Source organism: Oreochromis aureus, linkage group 22, assembly GCF_013358895.1.
Source record: "Oreochromis aureus strain Israel breed Guangdong linkage group 22, ZZ_aureus, whole genome shotgun sequence".
In the NCBI taxonomy this organism is placed as follows: Eukaryota; Metazoa; Chordata; class Actinopteri; order Cichliformes; family Cichlidae; genus Oreochromis; species Oreochromis aureus.
The window spans coordinates 15,884,109-15,908,259 of record NC_052962.1 but is presented as its reverse complement, the minus strand read 5'-3'; the positions used below and the strand labels follow the sequence as shown (position 1 = coordinate 15,908,259).

The following is a 24,151-nucleotide window of genomic DNA, read 5'->3' as shown; positions in this document are numbered from 1 at the left end:
CTGTATGTTGACCTTTGATGACTTAGACTGTTGTCCACTACAAGACTGTTTTATAAATTCTTTCTCACAGCGATAATAGCTGAGCAAGCAGGAAGAGGAGAGCTGGACACTTTTATCTGCGCTCTCTAACAAGAAGAAGGGCTGCGTCCTTCTGAATCTCTAACACACACATACACCTGAACCACTCTTATCTTCACTCCCTACGCACTAACTTTCCTCTGCCTATGAATAGGCGTATTCACTGTTGTATTATTTTGTATATAAATAAAGACAAGTGCAAGAACAGGCAGCGCATCACAGGGCCCCCACTCTGGTGTGAGCGTTCTGTGACCGCCCCTGTATACAAGTAAATGCTGCAGCGTCTGTGTGTGTTTCTACCCTTAGACTCTTAGCTGAAGAAGTGTCTTTAGAATAAATCTCTTGACATTTATTTTGGTCCTTCGAGCCGGATCAGAAATATCAGAACTGTTATCTGTGACTCTGTTCCAGGATCTGGCACAACTGTTTCCTGACGCCGTGGAGCCAGCACCGAAGTCTGTGCACAGCCTTCTTAGACGAGGTGAAAGCCCTGGGACGTGTGAATTCGGGTCCAGGCGGTGTTTTAGTCTGGTCCACGGCGGTGGGATTCAGTCTGGCGATCCGAATCACCAGTGAGGCGTCTGAGGGTGAGAAACACTATTTTGGTTAGGAATCGCCGTAATGAACCGACAAATAAAATAGGTTAGGAATCGCCGTAATGAACCGACAAATAAAATAGGTTAGGAATCGCCGTAATGAACCGACAAATAAAATAGGTTAGGAATCGCCATAAGGAACCGAATTAGACCTAGGTTTTAGAGGTAGCCGTAATTACTTAGTAACAAATTGTAAAAGCGCGCAAATGTCTATCTGTGTGTATGCGTGTGTGTGTTTGGAAGTAAGTTGATTTTACAGCACAATACGGTGCTGAACTACTTCCATTTTATTTTATTTTATTTTGTTTTGTTTTGTTTTCTTTGCTTGAGGCTCACGTACTGGTGACAAAAAGAGAACGGTTGAGCTTCGTCTCATAAAACTGATACCGCTTCACTGTTAGAAGTGAAGTCGAAGGCCGTATCAGAAACCACTCTGAAGTCAAGCGTGCCAGTGACGGCCCAGCAAAATCTTTGAACATGGAGAATAAACAAGCAAAATTAACACCTGATGAGGAATGTTTAGAAAAACAACAAGCCGGAGCAGGAATAATCCAAAAGAAAGGGAGAGGAATGCATAGGGCAGGAGCAAGAGGTAGAGACAGACCTAGATACACACCAAACAGTAATTATAGCACTACATGCTGGAAGTGTGGAAAAGAGGGACATTTTGCACGTGACTGTAAGAAACAAAGAAGACAGTGACTCAGGATAGTAGCTCAGGTGAAGAGAACAGTTCAGATTAGGAAGAACATAATAATCCCTCACCAAGTAAAAATTAGAGATCCAAGTATAAGTTTTAAAAAGGGCTGAAACAGACCCAACTGAATACATATAAATGCAAGAGGAATAAAGTTAAATAAAACAACTGTAATGTATTCAAATTGATAAAAGCAAGGATAACAACCTGTAAACTGGTATGAACAATGAAACATAGTTGGGATGAAGACCGTGCCCAGACTGAATAGAGCGAAAAGAAAATGCATAACTCACACAAACACATATTAAATGAAATGAGATGCATAAGGTATATTAAGGCTGTGTCATTGTTCAGCCAAGGAAAAGTGTGTGAAAAAGGAAAATGTCTCCAGCTTGGGAAGGATGAAACTGCAGATCACCCCCATCCCTCGATGGATGCAAATAAAATATAAATAAAATATTGTAATATACTATTGCTGTTATATAAAAGATAATAACATTAACATAATATTAATATGAAGAGGCACCTCAGTCAGCTATGATGTGAGGTGGATAATTGTTAAAAGTAGTCTGCATCAAGCTTAAGGTTTGCTCAAATTCAGTATAATGACATATGAGATGAAGAAAATAAAGAAAATATGTAAACTAATTAAGTGCATAGAGGCACTTGACCTGCTTGAAAACCTGTCATCCTAGATGAGACATTGCTGAAATATAGAGCACACCTATACTAACAACTAACAAGCTAAACCCTGTATACAACAGCTAAAGCTACACAATTGAGAAGCTGAATTAAATATATGGTCACTGCTAAGCTGATGAGCAGGTTACACGTTTTTAGAGCAGGAGCTGCATAAGAACACATCAGAGGGAGGAAACAGCTATTAAAGCTCAAACATGAAGCTGTCTGTGGGCTCAGTTTTTTTTTTTTTTTTTTCCCTCACGCTTCTGATTTGTTTTGGCAGCAGCCTTTTGCATCCTGACTTATGTGTGTAAAGCGTTTAAGCCATCAATAAGTTGTTTTTGTTTTGTTTTATTTTTGTTTTGTTGGTTTGAAAAATGAATAAATCTGTGATCATACTTGTGGATCACAGTGGCACATAATGATTAGGCATATGATTTACTAATGCAGATGTAATAACTTTATTCTAAAATTCAAGGAGAACAAACAAGAACAACATCTTCAGTTATGTCTTGTTGTTGTTCTCTGTGTAGTGTGCTGAGTTTTGTTTTTTGTTTCTTTTGTTTTTGAAATGTTGCTTGAGTGATGAGTACTGTAACTTCTGAAGTGGCTCTCACCATGTGTCCTTGATGATGATAAGTTCAGAGCCAGCTGAGAGCTGGGTTGTCTGTTTTGTTTTAGGTGACAAGCCAGAAAAGTTAAAACTTAGTTTCTTGTTTTGAAAAAAAGGGGAAAAGGGAGGTTTTGTGTTTCTCAGCCAAGAACAACTACAATTTCATTTTCTGTTTTGAGAAAGGAGAATTTAAAATAATAATAATAATAAAACAAACAAAGAGTGATGTTTTGCTTAAGTGTTGAAGCAGGCTAATACTACAACATACCGTCTAATGCATGATCTGCGAGCAATATATGAAATCATTTTATTTATCTTTAAATAAACTCCAATTATGGAGACCTGAAGTCACATGCTTAGGGCACACCTCAGGTGAAGGCAGAAAGCTACTAAACAAAGAAAAGAAGCTATACAAAATGCGCCACAGCCACAAAACTAAGCATTCACATTCTTTCTGACTCTTTGTGAGCCTGTTATGACCTTGGCTCCCTGTTTTTCTGCTTCCACCAAAGGTGGGGTGACGCTCCCGTGGCATGTGCTCTGTTCTTTTACTATCACAAAGAAAAAAAAAAAAGAGAGAGGCCCTACTCTCTGAATACAATATTCTTTTCATAACTCGGCAGTATGAAATGTCATGAAACAGTGTAACTCACTCACAATAAATCAGCAGTATAGGATAATACAAACCTATCTAATAAATCTAATGATTTCACATTCTTTTAACTCAGAAGTATGATGTGGCCTACAGCAGTATCATGATTCACTCATTTTGATTACAGGTATAATGTAATATATAACAGCATAATAATCTCACTAACTGCTACAAGCACATTTGCCTTTCTTACACACACGAGTGAAAGGCAACTGTTGAGAAAATGCTCTTTTTGGGTGAGACAGGCCCAGAGGCCTTGCATGCAAGCTACTAACACACATACATGCAATGAAGAACAGCTTACACTACAGCACACACTATACATGCGCCTATATCTCTCATTAGTGTTAAAACAGGAAAACTTAATAGTTTTGTTATCAAATGCTGAAGTTTATCCACTACTAACAAATAAACTCTCTGGGTTGCAGGACAACAACTTCAAAAGAATCGAGACTGGTATGACCAACCAGTGATGAAACAACAAATTTAGTGGTTAAGAGTCAAATTGTGAGATGTTTTCTGCTGATTGAATCATACAAGTGATTACTGAAGGAAGGAAAATTCCTTTTTTTGTGCTTTTAAACGTGATCTTCACGAATTTTAATATCTACCTGTGTTGTCCTGTCAACTTGGTGGGTTATGAGTTAATTATATTGTGAGGAAAAACAAAAAGGGGGGAGAGAAGGCTGACACAGGGCCTGGCCCGGTGTTTCTCCCCTCTCTGAATAACACAGCCAATACAACATCATTTTCCTGTTCGTCTGTTTTTGTTTTGTTTTTGTTTTTTCTCTTTATGTTTAATTACAGGCTGCTTTGCCGGTCCTGAAAGCCGAGGCTGACCTGGACTCCTGCTCTCCCCTCTACCATCTCTGACCCTGACCCTGACCAAATGCTGCAGCAGCTGGACCCATAACAACAATCTAAAAATGTCAACAGTGCTACAGGAAAGCGATCTCATGCAGCAGAGACGGAGAGCGTTAAATCCAAGGCCTGTTTCACTACACGGGGGAGATTTCCAGACAGCTTCAGCTGACAGAGCTGTGACGAGACGCCCATTAAGCCCGAATGAAAAGTAAGGCCGAGCAAAAGAATGCTGACCTTGATAACTCTGCATTAACACTGTGCAGGACAGTGACGGACCAACACGGATGATCGGGCAGCAAAAGAAAGGGCGTGCCAGAGACAGGAGGAGCAACTGAGGTCAAAAGGCACCTCAGAATGGACAAAACACAGAAGAAGATGCAGGTTTTCACCTGCGGTGAGCATGGACACTGGAGAAAGGACTGCCCCAATTGGGGCCAGGACCAGGACAGACTGAACTTTGAGCAGCAGCAGCAATGGTCGCAACCGGACTGAAAAGGAGGAGGGCAGGACCCCAGGGCACGCTTCAGGCCATGGTTTACCCAAAACACCAGAACAGGAAAGTGATAAACACGCCAACATACACAAACATACACATCTACACACATTGACTCAGAATGAAGAGAAACACACACCTGAACAGACGTGCACTTGTTGATTGAGTGAGAAATGACACACACACATCAGACAATGTACACTCATCAAACATGACTGATGCCCTGAACGCCTTTGAGACAGATCCAGCAGGCCCAAAATCAGGACTATGTAAATAATACAAGTGACTGCTAAAAAGACTACTACTGCCTTTTCACTGTGCAATACTTTTTGTTAAAACCAACGGTGCAATAGACTTCAATACTTGAAATACTTGCAATTCCTTTGTATTCTTATTCTTATTTATTCTATTTATTCCTTTTTTATTCTTACTTTTATTTTGTGTCTTTGTAACATGTATCCTGCCATGTCTAAAACTCATGATTAACCGTATAATTGTTTCCACTGTTGCTGCATACATAGCCGTGACAAATGATGATGATGACCCGACCTGTTGGAACATGAAGACTTTGTGTGATTAATGATGGTGTGATAGAAACTGTACAACAAGATGTTACATACTGATATCTCACTTGAAAGTTATACTGACAACAGGAGGGAATGTCAATGGAAAATTGTACTTAGTAGTCAGTATAAGCTTTTAATGATATAAGTTTGCATATGATAGAATACTGTATGTTGACCTTTTGATGACTTAGACTGTTGTCCACTACAAGACTGTTTTATAAATTCTTTTCTCACAGCGATAATAGCTGAGCAAGCAGGAAGAGGAGAGCTGGACTATCTGCGCTCTCTAACAAGAAGAAGGGCTGCGTCCTTCTGAATCTCACAACACACACACATACACCTGAACCACTCTTATCTTCACTCCCCACGCACTAACTTTCCTCTGCCTATGAATAGCGTATTCACTGTTGTATTATTTTGTATATAAATAAAGACAAGTGCAAGAACAGAGCTGCATCACAGGGCCCCCACTCTGGTGTGAGCGTTCTGTGACCGCCCTTGTATACAAGTAAATGCTGCAGCGTCTGTGTGTGTTTCTACCCTTAGACTCTTAGCTGAAGAAGTGTCTTTAGAATAAATCTAAAGACACTTCTTTACCACCCTGAACACAGCCGATCTCGTCTGATCTCGGAAGCTAAGCAGGGTCGGGCCTGGTCAGTACTTGGATGGGAGACCGCCTGGGAATACCAGGTGCTGTAAGCTTTTTTTCACACAAAAAACTGCAGGGGGCGCTGCTGCTGTCTCTGTTTGTGCTTTCCTCCATAGCCTTCTCTGTTTGCTTGCATTGTGCGTGCGCGTGTGTGTGTTTTACTAAGTCTCTGAACACGTTTTCCATCCAGTGATGAAACATTTTTTCCTACGGTAAACCTTTCACTTCAGCTTTAGCTTCAGCATAGAAAGCTGTTTACAGTAACACATCACTGATCTTAGATCGGAATAGTATGCAGCTGGCTGTTAAAATCATCGTATTTATTTAAGTAACCAAACAAACTGAAGACATCCTCAAGATATAAGTCTGCGAAATGCTCCTGAAGCAGTAATAAAAGGGGTGTTTGTCGTCCTCGCTGTGGCTTACGGCCATACCACCCTGAACACGCCCGATCTCGTCTGATCTCGGAAGCTAAACAGGGTCGGGCCTGGTCAGTACTTGGATGGGAGACCGCCTGGGAATACCAGGTGCTGTGAGCTTTTTTTTCACACAAAAAACTGCAGGGGGCGCTGCTGCTGTCTCTGTTTGTGCTTTGCTCCATATTCTTCTCTGTTTGCTTGCATTGTGTGTGCGCGTGTGTGTGTTTTACTAAGTCTCTGAACACGTTTTCCATCCAGTGATGAAACATTTTTTCCTACGGTAAACCTTTCACTTCAACTTTAGCTTCAGCATAGAAAGCTGTTTACAGTAACACATCACTGATCTTAGATCGGAATAGTATGCAGCTGGCTGTTAAAATCATCGTATTTATTTAAGTAACAAAACAAACTGAAGACATCCTCAAGATATAAGTCTGCGAAATGCTCCTGAAGCAGTAATAAAAGGGGTGTTTGTCATCCTCGCTGTGGCTTACGGCCATACCACCCTGAACACGCCCGATCTCGTCTGATCTCGGAAGCTAAGCAGGGTCGGGCCTGGTCAGTACTTGGATGGGAGACCGCCTGGGAATACCAGGTGCTGTAAGCTTTTTTTCACACAAAAAACTGCAGGGGGCGCTGCTGCTGTCTCTGTTTGTGCTTTCCTCCATAGCCTTCTCTGTTTGCTTGCATTGTGTGTGCGCGTGTGTGTGTTTTACTAAGTCTCTGAACACGTTTTCCATCCACTGATGAAACATTTTTTCCTACGGTAAACCTTTCACTTCAACTTTAGCTTCAGCATAGAAAGCTGTTTACAGTAACACATCACTGATCTTAGATCGGAATAGTATGCAGCTGGCTGTTAAAATCATCGTATTTATTTAAGTAACAAAACAAACTGAAGACATCCTCAAGATATAAGTCTGCGAAATGCTCCTGAAGCAGTAATAAAAGGGGTGTTTGTCGTCCTCTCTCTGGCTTATGGCCATACCACCCTGAACACGCCCGATCTTGTCTGATCTTGGAAGCTAAGCAGGGTCGGGCCTGGTCAGTATTTGGATGGAGACCGCCTGGGAATACCAGGTGCTGTAAGCTTTTTCACTTACAAAAACTGCAGGGGGCGCTGGTGGTTTTCATCACAACTAATAGTGGCCTATCAATAAAATAAAAGAAAAAACTGGCATATAGTTTGAAGTCTGAACTTCCTACACAATTGAAATGGATACTCAGCATGGCTGCACCTTGTAGCTATGTCAGCTTAAGTCGGTCATGTCATTTAGAGGTGCGGCGCATTCGTCAACCACAGAGGGTTAATAATACTCACCTTCATTCCACACTGTCACAATCAACCAGACAACTAGATTTTCTTCAGGGTTTCTTGCAAACTTTGTAAGATGATGGAAAAAGCATATAAATGTCCACCTTCTCTGGAAGTACTGGAGTCAGGATCTGAGAATGAAAGTAGGAGCCTTCAGGTAGCAACATCATACCAGCTGGTGAGTGTGTAGGAGGAGATGGAACGGCGTTCTCCTTCTGATTCTGCTGCATGTGGGTAAAAGGTGTCGTTAGCTGCTCTGAGTGAAAAAATCCGCTGACTGCGACATGAGGAAACTCCTTGGATCCCGTAACGAGGTCACGGTATAGGGAGAGTGACTGACTTTAAAAAACCAAAAGGCAGAAAAGCAACAATAACAGTTTAAATCTCAAGATGTTTTCTAATATTTTGGGACATCATTTTACAGACAACCTTAAACATTACTTATTAGTTACCACTTTGTTGATTCTTGCCAATGTCTGAGATGAATCAGAGGATAATATTGCTTGGAACTGTCTTTATGGATTCTTAGTTCATTTTGTATAGAGTATATAATAAAGTCATCTTCCATTCCTTGTAGTCATATCAAAAACACGGGCTAGCATAAAGAAAAAAAGAAAAGTGCAAGACGCACTGAAAACACTGACCTGTGCATCTCAATAATAAGAAAAAGAAACTACACAAATGTACAGTAATAACTCCTCGGAATAGCTGCATCTTTTCGTGAGGGTCTCCATGAAAGATGGAGAGGTGTTTTGAGCCTTTCTGACACAGCGCAGACATGAGGGGTTAGAAAGTTTGCGGCAAAGCACAAGGCTTTACAATGGATCAGTGCCAAGGTCTTAAAACTATTCAAGTCTTGAGAAAATAAGTTGCCTAGGAAAGCCTTCACAGTCTGAGGCACTTCTTTGGTGGAGTGCGGCTCCTGCTGCTGCTGTTTTCCTTTGTAGTCTTTCTCTTTGCACCCTGTGCAAATACCTTCAGAAACTGGCAGAGCACCGACATGATAACTCTGCCCTCTGAGTTGTAGTCCGTGACTCTCCAACAGTTTGTCATCTCAGTGTCTTCTGTCTGATAAACAGCAGAGATGACTCTGGTGACAGTGAGTCCATTGACATCCATTGTGCGGACACAGTTCCTCACATCTGCCTTCAGCACAGGAATATCCGCCTTCTCTGGATGTAGTGGAGTCAGGATCCGAGAATAAAAGCGGGGGCCTACAGGTGGCACCATCATACCAGGTGGTGAGTCAGTAGGAGGAGATGGAATGGTGTTCTCTCTTTGACTCTCCGGCACGTGGGTAAAAGGTATTGTCAGCTGCAGTGAGTCAAAGATACCTCTGTATGCAATACTAGGAAACTCCTTGGATCCCGTATCCAGGTCATGGTATAGCGAGAGTATTGGGTTGTTCATGGTGTCCAAATGACTGGGGTTCAAAGGACGGTTCCTCAAGTTACTGGACTCACTAGCTCAGCTACAAAAAAATAAAAAGGTCATCTATGTTAATCATGACATAAGGATTTAAATGGCAAGACATGGCTTTATATCATCATATGCTATTTCCAAACGCAGGCAATGAGAGGCCCATAGCAGAACTCATTGTTTATGAAAAGTGAGAACAATGATTTTTTACTGTGAATGGCTGAATTGCATTTGCGCTTTAAACCAAAGATCACACCAGCAACTTCAAAGTCAAATCCAAACTCAGCTTGTTGGCATGTTGTAAAAACACTAAAGTCCTGCTGATAGAAATCATTTGCAAAATTATCATTTTAGCTGCATGTAATTTAAAAATTTGCAGCTCGCAGTAAAGAACAACCTTGTGTGTTTTTGGTGACTGTGAACAAAGTTTTTAGGGAGTATATCAAAATTTGTGATAAATGAATAATATTTGTGAATTATGGACATTGTCAATGACATTGTCAGTAAGGCTGCATAGAGTTTCAGTGATGTCTACTCATGACTTCATGTTCAACGCTTAGGATTTCATGTTTTTATTTTAGTTAAGTATCAATCTGTTGAAAATAAATCAGCTAAAGTCAGGTGAGATCCTCGAGCCTGCTTATTGCATGTACACACTGTTTCAATTTCTCACCAAGAACTGTATAGACACCGCAATACTAAAGTAAATCTAGCATAATGCACTCAGGTAAATATTACATATTTAATTAGATCAGCACATCGCAGTAGACGAAACTATTTTGCACATGTGTACAAGATCAAATTTGGCCACATATCCGAGGACTCCCTAAGATCCCTCAAAATTAGGCTATGTCTTAAAAAAAAAAAATCCTAGCTTTGTAAACTTAACGAGTGCCTCTGTGAACTCTCACAGCTCCATACAGATTTGTAATCTATTAAATTTATTGTCCTAATTCAGGGCCAGTTGCTAAAACATGTAAACTCGAACCCTCCACATACACCAGGGGTGTCCAAACTTTTTTCACTGAGGGCCACATACATAAAAATATAGGAGGGGCTGGGCCACTTACTAGAAATTAGGTATATAACCTTAACTTTAGTGTATTAAAGTTAGAAAAATCACTTAGAAGTGGTCAAATATGTTATATTATTGAATATAATTAAAGACAAAACTGCCTTCATCACAGCTTTCCATAAATGGATCTTTATTGATTTATTCAGAAAAATCTTTGGTAGCTCATTCTCAGAACAGCAGCCTCAGATTTCTTCTTAGACAGAAGATTTACAGTACAGAGAAAAAACAATAAAGGGGAAAATGGGACGGGTAAATTTCAAGTTTGTTATTTAAGTTATTAGGCTTAGCAACACACCTATTAACGTTCGTTTGAAACCGTTATCAACATTAACAGACTGAACTGGACTTAATAACAGGAGTGCATATAATTTTAGTAAATTATTCTGGTGAGTATCAGCTGCGCTGGGTATGTAAATTGGGCCATCCAGCTGCGGTGCTGATCCGACGCCACTCGTGCCAAAAATCTGGACAAATGTCACTTGATCAAGGAGCAAATCTGCATCAGATGAGATCAGCTGACTTTGCGTGTGCGTGGACTGTGCACAGCGGTGTGTACTCTGTGTGTTAACAAGAAAACCGCATATAAGAAAGTGGTGCGCTCAGCACTTTTTTCACTAAAATTCCAGACTTGTCTTCCCACTATTTGGTTCTTGGTGGCGATTTTAATTGTTGGCTCGGGCCGCTGGATCGATCCTCAAATAAGCCTGGTAGGCAATCCAAGTCTTCCAAAATTATTAATATGTTCCTTGAAGAATTTTCTGTTGTTGATGCCTGGCGTTTTCTCAATCCCTCACGTAGAGAGTACACCTTTTTCTCCCCTGTTCATCATACATACACTCGTATTGATTACTTTCTACTGGTCGACTTACTTCACAGATTCGCTCTTGCTCTCATAGTGCTATTGTCATTTCAGATCATGCTCCGTTGACTCTAAATTTAGCAGTGGCCCAAAGTTCTCCATCAGCTCCATGGCGTTTGAACACACGCTTGCTGTCAGACGATAAATTCATCACATTTGTGAATTCCAAGATAGACTTATTTATAGAGACAAACATTACACCAGAAATATCACCCTCCATTTTGTGGGAAACGTTTAAGGCTTTTATCAGGGGACATATTATATCTTATGCTGGTTTTGAGGCAAATCAAATAAAAGCAAAGTTGTCCGAGCTCATAATACGCATATCGCAATTAGATGAGTTGTATGCTGTCTGCCCGGCACCAGAGGTCTATAATGACAGGCTGTTTTTGCAGACTGAGTTTGATCACCTGTCCTCTGCTCGGACTGAAGAGATGTTGTTGAAGTGTCAGTACTCCCAGTATGAGTATGGGGAAAAGGCCAGTAAACTGCTCTCCCATCAGCTTCGTAGTGCAGCAGCTGCACATTCCATTCCTCGGATTCAGACATCAAGCGGTGTTTCTACGGACCCTAAAATAATTAATGACCAATTTCGAGACTTTTATTCATCTCTTTATGCGTCTGAGTGTGCATTTAGCACTGAGACTTTGGACTCCTTTTTCAATCATCTTAAGTTGCCATCAATTGATCAGACACATAGCCTTCAGCTGGAGGGACCAGTAACTGTAGAAGAGATCCTGTAAGCTATCAGCAAATTGCAGTGTTCTAAGTGTCCCGGACAGGACGGGTTTCCTGTTGAGTTCTATCGTAAATTTATGCCTAAACTGGCCCCGCTCATGACAAATATGTATAAGCATTCACTGGAAGTTGGATCCCTCCCACCCTCTCTACTGCAGGCATCTATATCATTGATCTTAAAAAAGGATAAGGACCCATTACAATGTGGCTCATACCGTCCCATTTCTTTGTTAAATGTGGACTATAAAATCCTTGCTAAACTTTTGGCGATGCGTGTGGAAACAGTCTTGCCATCTGTAATTAACCCGGATCAAACAGGCTTTATTAAAGGGAGATATGCCTTTTCTAACCTTAGACGTTTGTTTAATGTTCTTTACAATCCCTCAGACTCCAACAGCCCTGAGTTTGGGATCAGTCTAGATGCTGAGAAGGCTTTTGACAGGGTCGAGTGGGGATACCTTTTTTATGTTTTGGAGAAATTCGGCTTTGGTAAAATAATCATCTCCTGGTTGAAACTTCTTTATACTTCCCCGCTTGCCGCTGTCAAAACAAATGGCACATGTTCTGACTTTTTTCCTCTGTTTAGGGGGACTAGGCAGGGCTGTCCCATGTCGCCGTTGCTCTTTGCACTTGCAATTGAGCCCCTGGCCATATCGCTGAGATCAAACCCAGATATCACCGGGGTTACTAGATATGGTATAGAACAAAGGGTCTCCTTATACGCAGATGATTTGCTTCTTTATATCTCAGAACCAGCATCCTCATTTCCTATGGTGCTCTCAATACTTGAACAGTTTAGCCTTATTTCTGGCTATAAGCTGAATCTCACCAAGAGTGAACTGTTCCCCCTGAATGCTGCTGCACAGAAATATCAGTGTACAACACTGCCTTTTCGAGTTGTATCGGACAACTTTACATATTTAGGGGTTAAAATTACAAATCAATTTCATGCTCTTTTCAAGCTTAATTTTGACCCACTTGTGAAGAAAGTTAGGCAGGATTTGGACAGATGGTCTCTACTCCATCTGTCTGTAGCAGGGCGCATAAATACAATTAAAATGAATATCCTCCCAAGATTTTCTTTTCTTTTTCAGTGTGTCCCTGTATTTATCCCAATTTCCTTTTTTGTTAAATTAGACAAGATTCTCTCTGGGTTCATTTGGAACAAAAAAACCCCTAGAATACGCAAGACATATCTTCAAAGACCGAAAAAGATGGGAGGGATGGCTTTACCAAACCTTATGTTCTATTATTGGGCATGTAATATTCGTATTCTCAGGTACTGGCTACAGGGGGAAGGCATGAATAATGCCCCGGCGTGGCTGAGCTTGGAGATTTCCTCTTGTGCCTTATCCTCTTTACCAGCCCTGATTTATGCCCAAAAGCAGCCTCCGAGTGCAGGTTTTATAATAACTCTATTGTCAAAGTTACCTTGAAAATATGGTATCAATTTCGTCGTTATTTTAAGTTGACCTTTTTTCCCTTCAGTCACCTATTTTGAAAAATCCTCTTTTCAGCCTTCATTAGTTGATGGTGCTTTTATTTGTGGGCCTCTTTGGGTATCAGGTCTTTTTCTGATCTGTATATTCAGAATACATTTGCCTCCTTTGAACAGCTCTCTTTGAAATTTGACCTTCCAAAAAGTCACTTTTTTTCGCTACTTACAAATCCGGAGTTTTGTTAAAGAGAAATCCTCTCAGTTCCCATCTAGATCTCCTTGTCATGACTTTGATAACCTTCTATCACCTCCCCCTCCATCACAGGGCCTGATTTCCTGTCTGTATGGGAGAATATGTTCCTTTGGCAACTTCTCAACCTCAGCTATTAAAAAGGCATGGGAGCAGGATTTGGGGTGTGTGATTCAGGATGACTCTTGGGATAAAATTCTTTACCGGGTCCATGGCTCCTCACTATGTGCCAAACACGGGTTGATTCAATGTAAGATTTTGCACTGCGTACACTGGACTAAAGCCAGATTAGCTCAAATATACCCCAACCTTAGCCCTGATTGCGACCGTTGTCATCAAACACCTGCCTCTCTAATACATATGTTTTGGTCATGTCCATCCCTCAAACAATACTGGATTAATATTTTTCTGACTTTATCAAAGATCATCCAGCTAACCCTCCAACCTGTGCCCTTAACTGCTTTGTTTGGGGTTCTTCCTGATACAGTTGTCTTGCCGACGCCCCAAGCAGATTTGGTAGCGTTTCTCACCTTATTGGCAAGACGCAGATTATTGTTATGTTGGAAATCCCCTTCTCCCCTATCCTGGGAAATCTGGATCAGAGACGCTTTGCATTTTAGCAAACTCGAAAAGATTAAATTCACCCTGCATGGGTCTATGGCCAAATTTTTTAAGATCTAGCAACCCTTTTTTGACCATGTTCAGACTTTGCGGTCTCGCAACGCTCCCAATTAGCCAGCTCAGACTTTACTCTATTTTATTTCATCTTATGTTTAAGTATATGGACTCTAATGTGCCTGCGCCTTATGATGGTATCTACTTACCTACTTTATACATATTTCTTTTCTCTTACAGATTTGACCTATCTTTACAACTAAGCTGACCACTCATTATGTTTTTTTTGTTTTGTTTTGTTTTGGTTTGGTTTTGGGTTTTTTTGTTTTTTTGTTTTTTTTTTTTGGTTGGTTTTGTTTTTTTGTGCCCATCTCCATTCAAATGACATATGTAAATGTTCCATCTTTTTTTGTGTGTCTGTGTGGGGGTGTGGGCTCTGAAACTCTCCACATCTCTCTGTACACTCAGGAACTGTTATCTTGTACTCCAGGGTTTACTATTCGTATTATTAGACTGGACCCTTTCTTTTTTCATTTTGTATAGCCACTGGTACTCCTATAATTATGAGGTGGGAGTGTATGTTTCATATTGTTTTATGTTCTTCAAAAGGAAAACGGCATATTGTTCAATTTCTCTTTTGCAAAAATGGATGCAGAAAATTTAAAAAAAATATATATTAAAAAAAAAAAAAGAAAAAAAAAAGAAAGAAAGTGGTGCGCAAAAGCAGGGTAGTGACAGAATTGATGCGCATTATTGATATTTGAAACATGTGTACCTGCACATGCATGCTTATTAACACACGGGTACTGTGGAATATATTTTTTACTCACCTAAAGTGCTCATGCTCTCGTCCACTCCCCGCAAAAAAATTAGCAGCTGTGTGGTTTAATGTTGGCTGACAAGTCTTCAATGCGTCGCACAACTGTATTTCTGGACATGCTGACGTTGTTGAAGTCCTGCACTTTTTCCGGGCACATTATTTCGGTGACTTTAACGATGCAGTGTTTTATGAGGTCTCCATCTGAAAAAGACTTGCCATGTCTTGCGATGAGTTGGGCGACCTCATAGCTGGTTATTGTAGCCTTTTCCTGGACCTTTTGAGCATGAAAAAAATACTGTTGCTGACCCCGCAGGATAGCTACCCTTTGCTTTAATTTCTGCTCTGGCTCAGCACCAGTGTAGGATGCATAGGCCTGATGTTTGGTTTCATAATGATGTCATACATTATACTCTTTCATAACTGCCACAGTTTCAGTGCAGATCAAACAGACACACTTCCGCTTGAATTCTTTGAAGAAATATTCACTCTCCCACCGTGTCTGAAATTTTCTGCACTCACTTTCTACCTTTCGCTTCTTTGGTTCTGCCATGTTTAGTAACTTGGGGGTAAATTTCTTCTGTGATTGTCCTTTTTGGTGGAGCAACTGCCTTGATCATCAGTAGCTCCCCCTGGTGTTAAAACTAAGAAGTGCAATACACTCAAGCAAAAGTTGAAGTGCGGGCCATATTCTATTCTATTTATAAAATTACTTGCGGGCCAATTAAAAATGGACAGCGGGCCGCAGTTGGCCCGCGGGCCGGAGTTTGGACACCCCTGACATACACAAACAGGACTCCGGGATGACCACACTGACGTCAGTTGCAGCCTCTTGCTGGTTCAAATGCCTGACTTTGTTTCCATGGCGCGTCCATTAAAAAGAGTTTTCTCTCACTTTAAACCAATAAAAAGCCAGTCAAAGGTGTATGTGTTTGCTGAAATATTATATTATACTTATTAGCTTACTTAGCTTTACCATAGCGTTCATCAAGTATACGGGTGACACCAAGGAAGAGCAGGTACTGCTCACAGCGTAATCCACAGGCGTTCATTTTGGGTTGTTGAATTGCGGTTTTCTTCAAGGTTATAAAACTTTGAAAGTCGCTCGCAAAATGTTTTCACAGCACTTGTAGAAAAATCTCCTGTTAGCGATTGTTGGCTTCTGCTTTTATACCTGCCGCTCAACACGTCATCCTCATCACCTTGACTCCCAGTGTCGCCCAAGCCACGTGGCGTGATAAACATTTATGCTTTATTTATTCAGAATAAGTTTCCTATAATTATCATATTTTTTAAAATAATAATTCAATTTTAGTTTCCATTTTGATTCATAAGTATTTTAATATTGTATTATTATAATATGTAATGTATTTTTTAATCATTAATTCATCACTTTATAAACAATAAGTATCAATAACTGAAATTCTTAACGAAAATTCATCATGTTAGTTAAGTCTGCTTTTTTGTTCAAATTAACTGACAGTCCCTCAAGTTTTTTAAAAAATTAAAGAAAAGAAAAAAATCTTCATGGGGAAAAAAATAATTGAACGACTAAAAAATGAATGTATAAACAAACAAAACGTGTACAATAAAGTTGGTGTACTGTCAAATACGCAGGTTGGATAAAGATGTTTCGGTTTTTCTTCCCCGTTGTAGTTGTAAAGAGTGAAACTTACTTGAAATGTGTTACAAACGCTTGTGTACAGTGTTTTATGCGCAAGTTTTGGGGACTCTGACCACACTTTAAACTATTTTGCAAACGCAAATTTCAAACTTGAATAAATAGCGATCCCTTACGCTTTTACAATAGCCTTTAAATATTGGCATTTAAACTAAATAAACTGCTGCGTTTATAATGCACCAGCTTCATACATTTTTATTGACATTTCTCTCCGTAAATGTTGTAGAGTCAAATAAAAGTCAAAATAAAGTAACTCTCTCCACCGCACCAACCTCTTTTTATCCACTATAGCCTTATAAAATCAGAGAGCTGTGACATTATTATTCTTATTATACTGTGACAGTACCAGAATAACGGGAAGAGTATAGAGAAGGATAAAAAAAAACAGCTCATAATCCAAAGCATATACTACACTATCTGTCAAATAAGATGGAAGCAATGTTATAGCGTAGGACTGCCTGCAGTGGAATCAGGTCACTGGTTCCCCTTAAATGATGTGACTGCTGATATAAGAGCAGCAGGATGAATTCAGACGTGTGCAGTACACCATTAAAATCTCTGCTCATATTCAGAGATTTGGCTGATTGGACTGCATTTAACAGTGCAACTCCATAAGGACCCAAAATGTACTGCAAAAACAACTCAAAATATCCTAAGGCAAAGAAATGGGATATTCTTAAATGTTCAAAGCAATCACATGATCTGAGGCCAACACTCAAAAAAAAAATTTCTTTAGTTTACCTAATACAGTTGTGTCAAAAATTTCCACTAAGCTGAGTTTTGTTCTAAATAATTCCAAATGAGTATTAAGATGCCATGAAGTGATTTATGTGTCCAGGGGCGTAATTTCCAGGGGGGTTAGGAGGGTTATGACCCCCCCAATAATCAGACCCAACCAATATAACCCCCCCATTACAATTATGAATTATCTTGCATAAATAGGATGTTGATTTTCTTTACTCATTTCAGTTATTACCAGCAAAATAGTTGCATGTTTAACCATCTGGGAATTTACGCAGATTTATTTATTTATTTAAACAGAGATCTTGACCCCCCCAATGTTCAGCACAAAGTTACGCCGATGTATGTGTCACCAACATAACCAAATCAGGTCATTCCAACCTTATCTGGTCAGCTTTGATTTAAGTAATAGGTCTGTGTTCACCTAATTAAAGTGGGCAATAAAAAATGCTTAAATGTGTTAATGCAGACATAAAAATATTTCATTATACTGACTTAAGTTCTATTTACATGAGTAAGTTAACTGTATTTAATGAAACCAATCAAACCATTCTTTGCAGCTCCAACTTAACTGACTTAAATTAGTGTGGCAATCACTGGATTTGATTTTATTTTACTTCTTTTTAACTGGTATAACCATAGAAGTTTAAAGTTGATTCACTACACCAGGATATGTCAACAATTTCCACACAGTGTAGTTAAGTAAATTCAAATTACAGCACTTTAGTTTTGTGTAACAAACATTTATTACCAATGAAACACAGATATCCAACCCTCTGAGTATCAGTAAACATTTATATTGGGCTTAACGTTTAACAGTTTTCACTAAAGAGCAAATAAGTAGGAAAAGTGGTTCTATTTCACTCTCACATTAATAAGATTACAGCTGGTGATTTTCTATGCTGTGTTAATATTGTCAAATTCTATTTAAAGAGCAAACCAACAACAAATGGACTCTGCAGCAGAAAGGAACTAGACATACCAGGTTTTGGAGAAACAGGAAATACTTACATATGATACACAAAACTTCTGACATCTCTTATTGCTCTTCATGACAATCTTTGTTTCATTCTCCATTTTTATTTTTCCCCTTCCCTAACCGACATAAAATGAAAACCTCATATGAACAATTCGAAAGTTTGTTAAAACATGTTCAGACATCATTTCCAAAGACCATTAGTAGTTCAATGTGTAGATCCAAAAAAATTCCAGTTCTGTTGATGGTTTGGGACAAAAACCCCTTGTCCAAGTTTTCTGCAGCGCCATTTCAAGGTTACACTTATCAGTCTTTCAGTGCTCCTCTGTTTTCCTGCAATTTCTTGTCTGAACTCTTCAGTTTGTTTTTTAGCACTCAAGCTTTTATTGAGAGACAGTCTCCATGCAGTTCCATCACAACTTTTTGTAAAACCTCAAATGTGTACTTACAATTTGTGAGGTAGCTCAAGAACAGTGAGTAAATGAGGCCAAACAAAATGGCGACTGCAATTTGCAATGTTACCAAGGTCATGAAGCACTCCGACACCTTCCCTGATTATTCCAACATCTTCTGTGGGTTCTGCACCTTCCTTTTTAATGGTGAAAATTCCCAGGATCATCTGCCGCATCGCCTAATGGTTGTCCTCAGCATCTTCAAAATAAAAAGAAATAAATCTTTAGCCAGAAAACAAACCAAAAACATTCTCTTTTCTTCTCAATTTTAAATACATGTTTACATTGAGGGGTATCGGGAGGGGCTATGCACTTACCTGCTGCTCTCTGGCAGGTAGCTCCATGCCCTCCTGGGTTTTAAATGCACCTTAGAACACACATGCATCAACACTACATATGAGCGGGCGGAGGGAGATTTGGAGTCTTCACACACCCCCGTTCTCTGTTGCCTGTTGGGGCAGGGGGAGGAGGAGTTCGCCATCCGACTGGGGTCTGGAATGTGGGGCCTCCCTGCTGCTGCGGAGTCGGAGCGGTCTGCTTCTCTCCACCCCAGGGAAGAGGGTAACACTACCTGGGTCTGGGTGCAGTTTCCCCCTCTAGGGGCAAGGGTACCTAGACCTGGGGCTTAGAGTACGCTTGGGGAGTGTGATTGTGTGTACAGTGTCTATTTATATCTGTCTCCACGTTGGGTGAGTGCTGAGTAATTGCATATGAGAGCATGAGGGTGGGAATGGATGTTCGTATCTGTGTGTGCCTGTATGTCTGTGTCTATATGTCAGGTCGGGTATCAGACTCCACCTCTCTAGGGACCTCTAAGGCCCTCCAAGGTATGGAGGCCTACCTCCCCCCACCATTCCCCCTGCCAGTGGCAGACGCCCTCAGACATCGGTGCCTTGGTGGTTCTTTTGTGTCCGGGGATGGGCGTTCAGGTACGCACTGGCTCACTCCTGGTGGCTGCTTGTCAGGGCCTGGAGCCTGGGGCTTACTTGGGCCCCTTCAGGGCGTGGGGTGCCCTCTGCCTCTGGGCCTGGGGCTCGGTCACTCTGGCACAGCTGGCTGCCGGCGGAGCTCATGGCCACGTCACTGCAACCCCCCCTGGCTTCTGCTCCGCGGCTGCTGAGTGATCCTTCATCTGGGGCTCTCCTCAGCTCTTTCTGGGAGAGTGGCACGGTTGCCCCTCTGTTGGTCTTCCTTGGTGTCTTGTGTTCTGGGGGCCTCTGGATGTCTGGAGCCTGGATCTCCTCCATACCTGCTTCATGCCCTGGAGGACGGGGCTATGGCTCCCCACACCCTTTAGCAGATCATTACATGAAGGAAAATTTTGAATACAAGCGCGCTCATGCTCACAGGTGTACACACAGGTGCTCACAGACACAAACTACACCCTTTTTGGCTCCTACCTCAAAGCACACTGTGCGCTGTCGATCCTGCGTGCTGCACAATAATATTCAATATTTAGTATTTACTGTCATATTCACATAGATTATCACGATGATGTTGTTTATTATGTTGCTCTCTTCTTTTGCTTGTTTTCTCTTTTTTCTTTCTCAACAGGTGATCCAGGTGACTGATATATGTATTTTTTGTCAGTTTGTTTTGTTTTTGTTTTTTGCCCTTTATCACCGTTCCTCTTCCCCGCTGTTTTTCTTTCCCTACCTCTCTTTCTTTCTCCCTTTTCTTTCCCCCAGTCATGTCTGTCCCGTGTGTAGCAAGTGAAAATAAAATAAAATAAACAATAAAAAAAAAGGAATCTACTGATCTCTGCGATGTCTGATCAACATGTGATCTGCATACGTGGCCGTGGTTTAACCTGTAGTGCTTCAATAACTAAGATCATCTAGTCTCTTGTGCTGCACACTCTTTACACTTTCACATTCATGTTACTGAAACTGAAACAAAACAAAAAGACACCATATCATATATTAATTGTTACTTTAAATAATAAGTGATGGCATTTTACTTACCTCTATGTGAGCGTCACCAATAAATGGACTTGTGCCTGCCCAGCTTTCAAGCTTGGAGATGCTTTTCAAAAAGAGATGTCCTGTGATAACAAATTAACCAAACTTGTGGTTATAAATTAGAAAATGTAAAACAAGCCCGATTGTAGTAGCAGAGTTTCCAACAAAAAATGAGTTTTAATAATTTATAATCCAGTTTACAAAAGATAACAGGGAAAAACCACTGAACTAAGCTAACATAGACAGATTCAACAACTGACAAAGGAGAGCAGGGTTTTTATATATACACAGAATCTGATTGATGATTAAACCCAGGAAGGTAATGAGACATAGCTAAATCTAATCTACATAATGAGACAGGGGAGGAAGTAAAACTTCAAGCAAGACAGAACTATCAAAGTAAAACATGAACCATAACTGAAACAAGGACATGCTACATGCATGCAACATGGATGAGCTAACAGAGAAAGATGAGACAGAGGGTGGATATAATGAGTGTTAGAGCCAAACTATGGAAGAACATTTTTGGTAGTATTTGTGTTATAGTGGAACTGAATTGTTGTGGCACATGTTTGATTTATATAGGACGTTCATGGTGGAAATACATGCTGAATGTTTAATTGTATCGGTTAAGATAAACATTGTAGGGAGCATGTGTAGTAGCCGTATAGTATGAGCCAGAACAGCATTGGAAATGTGCACTGTAGCAGCAAATAGTTTTTTTATGACCGTGACATTGTGATATTGTAGATTTGTTTGTATGTGTGAGTCAGAAATAAACCTGGAAGCTCACATGAAGAAATGGAGGAATTATTTTTGAAAACTTGGAACAGAAGTTCACAACTACAATGACCATAATACTTCACACAAAACACAGTAGACCCAGTAACAGTATAACAGAGAAACAATGTCACAACAGAATGATGAAAAATAAAAACAATAATCCAAAACTTTAAACACTGGATCAGAAAACCTAAGCAGAAACAGAGTCCCACCTGAAAACAGAAGATCAAATACAGGAAGCGTGACACTTAAGGTCCGGTTTTGACACTGGCAAGTGTTGTGTGTAAAACCACACCTGATATCATGGTGGCTGTGGCTCAGGAGCTACAGCAGGATGCCTACGAATCAGAAGGTTGGCTATTCACTCCCTGTCTTCCCCAGTCTGCATGCCAAAATACCCTTGGGCAAGATACTAACCCCAAGTTGCCCGATGAATCCATCCAGCTAATGTTAAATAGAAAGCACTTACATAGTGAAGGCATAGAAAAGAGTGCTGGTGTGAATGAGGCAAGTTGTATAAAAGCGCTATATAAGAACCAGTCCATTTACCATATGGTTCAGCTCAGTGTGGCATGACACAAACAGCTGATTATTTCTACGAATTATAGCAAAATGGCAACAATGAAATCATTGTGAGATCTGTGAAACACACATTCAGCTTATTCTCTACTTGTGTTGATTTCACATTTAGTTTTGTTGTTTTGATAAAGCAAGGGCGAATGTAGTTCTAGAGGGGCTCAGCCCCAAATCATAATGTATAATGTCATTTATACAGTGCCTTATAATTTATAATTATGGAATATACTACTTTCAAATGTAGTGAGCTCTTTTCACATTTTCAGTAGAATGTTACCTTAAAAAGCAACTTAAATAGTTGGATGACGTACTGCAGTGTCAAAGAATTATTCAGAATGAATAATCACATTATATTCAATATAATATACCAGTTATAGGGTGGACACTTAGTTATCAAAGTCAAAGGCTCAATCATGTTGGCCAGGATTTTCAAAGTTAAGAACAACTTGTGAGGAGAAAGGAGAAACACGCACAACATATTTTCAGTCTCCATGCCACCCTGAACGGGCCCGATCTCGTCTGATCTCCGAAACTAAGCAGGGTCGGGCCTGGTCAATACTTGGATGGGAGACCGCCTGGGAATACCAGGTGCTGTAAGATTTTTTTTTTCACACAAAAAACTGCAGGGGGCGCTGCTGCTGTCTCTGTTTGTGCTTTGCTCCATATTCTTCTCTGTTTGCTTGCATTGTGTGTGTGTGTTTTACTAAGTCTCTGAACACGTTTTCCATCCAGTGATGAAACCTTTATTCCTATGGTAAACCTTTTGCTTCAGCTTTAGCTTCAGCATAGAAAGCTGTTTACAGTAAAATATCACTGATCTTAGATCGGAATAATGTGCAGCTGACTGTTAAAATCACCGCATTTATTTAAGTAAAAACCAAACTGTTTGGAGGCTGTTGTAAAGACCCACCTTTTAGCACATCCCAGCACACCCACTCACTTCACCAGATGCACCTTGTTTAGTTCTCTCACCTTTGATTGGGTGTGGTGCTTGTCCTTAATTGCACTCACCTGTCACACGTTATATAAGGACTGCATTCACTTTTGGCTCACTCTTTCTTCACTCCCACATGGGGCAGCAGCAGAGGTGAGGTTCTGTTTGGGTTTTTGATTTTATGTATCGTTTAAGGTAATGAGTAACTTAAATCTCTGTTTTCTTTCAGCATTGGCAGTCCATGTGTCTTTCCTTCTTTGCTTTATTGATTTGAGAATAAAGGAGAAACCTGTGAATGATTAGAGGACTGCTTATTCTCATTCTAATCGGATGAGCCCATGATGCTGATTACTTAAACCCTGAACTGTCCTTCCTTCATAACAGAGGCGATCTACAAGATAATTCAGAGAAGTGCTGCTGAAGTATTAATAAAAGGGGTGTTTGTCGCCTTCACTATCGCTTACGGCCATACCACCCTGAACACGCCTGATCTTGTCTGATCTCGGAAGCTAAGCAGGGTCGGGCCTGGTCAGTACTTGGACGGGAGACCGCCTGGGAATACCAGGTGCTGTAAGCTTTTTCACTTAAACACACAGGGAGGGGGCGCTGCTCCTGTTCCTGTTTGTGTGAAACCACAAATTGCAGAAAACATAAACCGTTTCTTTAAAAAGATATAATAGCTTGTCATTTATTAAGTAAATGACATAGACCCATGTCTGAGCCCAAACTGTGCCAGCAACATATCCTCCACACCATTACACCAGCAGTCTGAACCGTTGAGACGCAGGATGGATTCATGCATTCATGTTGTTTCTGATCCTACTATCTGAATGTTGCAGAAGACGTTTTTCCAGTTGTCTGTTGTCCAGTTTTGTTGATCCTGTGAGAATTGTAACCCCAGTTTCCTGTTTTTAGCTGACATGAGTGGCGCCTGGTGTGGTCTTCTGCTGCTGTAGCCCATCTGCTTCAAGTTTCAACGTACTGCATTCAGAGATGCTCTTCTGCATACCTTCATTGGAACAAGTGGTTATTTGAGTTACTGTTGCATTCCTATCAGCTAGGAGTCTGACCATTCATGCCCATGTCTATGCGCCTAAATGCACTGAGTTGATTGGCTGATTAGACATTTGCAATAAACATTTGAAGAAGAGGTGTACTTAATAAAGCATCCGCTGTGTATGAGGTTACTAACACAAATATGTTTAAATGTTGT

The 24,151-nt window shown here is 40.5% G+C and overlaps 3 non-coding genes and 3 pseudogenes across 3 annotated transcripts; all 6 read left to right on the top strand.

Annotated features, from left to right (window-relative positions):
- Nucleotides 1-5,823: 5,823 nt before the first annotated feature.
- On the top strand, nucleotides 5,824-5,942 carry LOC116319475 (annotated as a pseudogene).
- A 367-nt stretch (nucleotides 5,943-6,309) lies between these two features.
- Nucleotides 6,310-6,428, top strand: LOC120435966. Its single transcript, XR_005610043.1, has one exon. It is a non-coding gene; the product is annotated as a 5S ribosomal RNA (ribosomal RNA).
- A 368-nt stretch (nucleotides 6,429-6,796) lies between these two features.
- Nucleotides 6,797-6,915, top strand: LOC116319473. Its single transcript, XR_004199387.1, has one exon. It is a non-coding gene; the product is annotated as a 5S ribosomal RNA (ribosomal RNA).
- A 367-nt stretch (nucleotides 6,916-7,282) lies between these two features.
- On the top strand, nucleotides 7,283-7,400 carry LOC120435967 (annotated as a pseudogene).
- Nucleotides 7,401-22,485: 15,085 nt separating this feature from the next.
- Nucleotides 22,486-22,601, top strand: LOC120435962 (annotated as a pseudogene).
- A 795-nt stretch (nucleotides 22,602-23,396) lies between these two features.
- Nucleotides 23,397-23,515, top strand: LOC116333010. Its single transcript, XR_004200423.2, has one exon. It is a non-coding gene; the product is annotated as a 5S ribosomal RNA (ribosomal RNA).
- The last annotated feature ends 636 nt before the right edge of the window (nucleotides 23,516-24,151 follow it).